The 3,626-nt window shown below is 33.1% G+C and overlaps 1 protein-coding gene across 1 annotated transcript in view; it reads right to left on the bottom strand.

The window, feature by feature from the left end:
* LOC118733089 (peptide deformylase, mitochondrial-like) overlaps window positions 1-3,626 on the bottom strand; it is a 131,857-nt gene that overhangs the window by 90,483 nt on the left and 37,748 nt on the right. The gene's annotated exons all lie outside the window — the stretch shown is intronic.

The raw sequence follows: 3,626 nt of genomic DNA on the forward strand, positions 1-3,626 counted from the left end.
CATCTCATATAACGGTAATTTAGAGAAATACAAAATCTTCGATAAATCAGTAGATATTGAAGCTAATTTATTCAAAATTGATGCTTGCAACGATTCTTTACCAAGAAATACGTTAATGGTAAAATTTTGGAAAATAGGCGTGGCACCGCCCACTTATGATCACATATATGTATATCGGTAACCGTTCTACCAATTTGTACCAAACTCGGTGTGGTTATTGTGCTTGCCACATATAAGCAAAACGTTGAAAATTATTGAAATCGGAGTCAAATAACGGCCGCTTCTCATATAACGGTAAATTTCAGAAATGCTTGAAACTTCAATATTTCGAGATTTAAGGACGCTAATTTACTCAAAATTGATACACCCCGGCTTACCATCTAGCGGTAGGTTTCGGAAAGGTGAAAAAACATATATTTAATTCTTGCGCCGGGTATTTAATGTTCGGCTCCGCCCGAACTTAGACTTTTTTACTTGTTTTTGTGTAATTTTAGCGTCCCCACAGTGTTATAGAAGGTCCAATTAAATTAATTCTGTTGCAAAAGTCACCACAAGAGGCTGGATTTTATTGCGAGTTATCCCGATTTGCTATGGGAGTATGAGCTATCGCTATTCCATTGTCCAATCATCCAAATATAATCCAATACATATTTATGAGTTCACAACCAGTCAAATATTTCAGCTGGATTCCCTTATCTGTCGCTTTTTTGTATTCAACGAAAAAAGATGTTAGGAAGTGTTTTTTCTTCCAAATTTCCACTGTACTTACTGTAACTGAATTCCAATTCTAATGCATTAATTTGGCTGAATGGTGAAGTTTGTAATTGAAAATAATAATTTTACTAACAACTAACTCTTATATACGGCTTAAGCATCAGATGTTAAAAAACCATGAAGTGCTTTCCATTTGTCTTATTGCGATTGCATGTATATATTAGGGATGTTGCGAATGTGGAATTTTAGACATCCGCGGATGCGAATGCGGATACGAATATCTAACAGCTAACATCCGCGTATGCGGATGTCAAGTATTTTTAAGAAACAACTAGAATCTAGCATAATGGCGAGATCGTGGTATAAACAGCGCTAACAAACCAGTAGTGGGATTCCCATTTTTCTTAACGACAATATTCGTATCGTTAGCTAACGATTCCGACAAGTTTCGTTAAATGCAATTCTCAAGCACACTTTTAGCGAATATTGTCGGTAGCTCTGACAGTTGTCTAACGAAATTTGTCGATAGCCTAGCTTCGAATATTTTGTCGTTGAAAAACCTAACGATAAAATTGTTTTAAGTTTTTATTGAGAAAAATTAGGCAAAATTCTTCGGTAAGCAAACTATTATAATAAAAAATAACTTATAAATAAACATTTATCACATATAGATGTGCTTTTTATTATTGTTCTCTTTATTTATTACACTGTGCAAGTTGAAAACATTGGCAAAGGTTTTGAAAGTTGATCTCACTTAATTGGGGCATTCTAAATTCAATGGCTCCCCCGTTTTGTCAGATTGGCTCCGGTTTTCGAGATAACGATACTTGAACATTTGCTTCAATTTTAACTTGTTTGTAAATAACTCAGTTTTAGTGTTGTTTCAATAAAATGTTTAACATGACTGCTTCTAAAAGTGAAGGTCATATTAAAAAATAGGCACGCGAAAAAGTTTGATAAAATGAGTTTAACGGACTTTGTTGGAGTTATTTGTAAAAAAACTTTAAATTTAAGGAAATTTTCAAGTACCGTTACGTCGAAAACTAGAGCCAAAGCTGAGTTTTTAGACGTGGAAAGCATAACGTCAAAATGATGTGTTTGTTGTAATTCATACTGTAATTGCGCGTATAATTTGATAGTGTAATTTTTTACTTATATACGGCTTATACCCCTTATTAAATTCGCCTTGCACGAGGCCTTTTTGTTAAATAAGCAGTGCAGCATCCTATGGTACTGCTCCGTAGTAGCTCTTGCTCTTTTCTTTCATATTGTATTCACAAACAACAATCCCGACACAATAATACGCGCATCAATAAAAAGTTTCTTTTAAATATTGAGTGTCAAACGTCAATATTGCCATATTTGTCTTTGTAATTAACGACAATCGTCGTAAACTTCTCTATCGACATGTCTAACGAATTCTGTCGTTAAGTGTGTTTTTGAGAATAGCCTATTCGCTACTGCAAGCTACAAACGTCGTTCAATATCAATAACGAATATCGGTCGTTAAGAAAAATGGGAACCGGGCTGCAGACCAGATACATATGTCAGGTTTTTCAAAAGGTTTTTAAAAAGAATTCTTCATTCTCATTTCTTTGGCTGTTTCAGAATTTGGTAATCTGTAACTTCATCAACGTTTTTCGATTTCAGTTTTTGTAATTCATTTTATTATTACAACGCTTTTATCAACTTGCAATGTTGTATGTCCAGATTACAACGCTTTTATCAACTTGCAATGTTGTATGTCCAGACCACCATATACTATAAATATAGCAAAGGTATTTATGGCAAACCTTGTCTAGATATCAACCTCGTCGTAGGTATCATATCAAAGACATACAATTAGTAAAACTCTAGAGATAGATGTCGCCTCGCCAGAAGAAGTTAAAAATATCCACTACATACGCTACAGTGGAAATGGACGACACGCCATTTCTTTAAATGAAATTAATTGCTGCTATATGTATGTATGTACATATGTATGCATATACTAAATGTGAGCAAACAATATTTTGCTTGCATAGTCTTCTGTTCTCTTTTCACTGCAAGTTGAATTATTTTAGTATATATTGAAAAATTTTATACAGACAAGACTAAAAAGTATAAAATAAATTAAAAAAAAAACTTTTTAATGTACCACGCTTTTATAAATAGACTAAAATTAGAAAATAATATTTCTCAGTCCCATAGAACTTGTTTTGATATCTTTTGATTTTGAAATTTTAGCAAAAGTTATTATAAACTGGTAGCGAAACGTTGGGCAAAGAAGTGGAGAAAAGTGTTTTTCTTGCACATGGAGAAGTAGATCGACCAGCCTACCAACATATAACCAAAACTCGATCAAAAGCTTACAAAGTCATTATAAACAATTTATGAGATTGAAAATGAAAAGCGTGGGGCGCATGTAATAGGCCTGATTTGAAATTGAAGAGTAATATATGTATGTACTAGCTTATACCCGCGGGTTTCACCCCACGTTTTTATACAAATATGAAAAATAATTTAATGATGTTAGATTTTATTTCTGTGCCCATTTCGTTATAGCTCTTTATTTTTTAAGCGAGTTACGGTATTTAGGCCGTTTAAAACTATAAAATTATAAAATCTCGTCTGCGAGCTAGGCATACGAAACATATAAATTCTTCAATACGAAACATATACGAAATACGAAACATATACGAAATACGAAACAATACGAAATCAATACGAAACATATAACTTCTCATTACTGTAGCAAATGCCTCAAGAGAGCTTTAGATTATAAGGCGGAACCCAGCTCTCCCTTTTCCATTTAATGAAATTTATTCTGTCAGTACGGCACTTATAAAATAAATCTCCATAACAAATTTAAAATACTTATTATGTATTAAGAAGTTTTTAGTATGTATGGGAGGAGACATGCCTCCTTTTTT

This window comes from Rhagoletis pomonella, unplaced genomic scaffold (genome assembly GCF_013731165.1).
Source record: "Rhagoletis pomonella isolate Grant_MI unplaced genomic scaffold, Rhpom_1.0 Rhpom_scaffold_00001, whole genome shotgun sequence".
NCBI lineage: Eukaryota > Metazoa > Arthropoda > Insecta > Diptera > Tephritidae > Rhagoletis > Rhagoletis pomonella.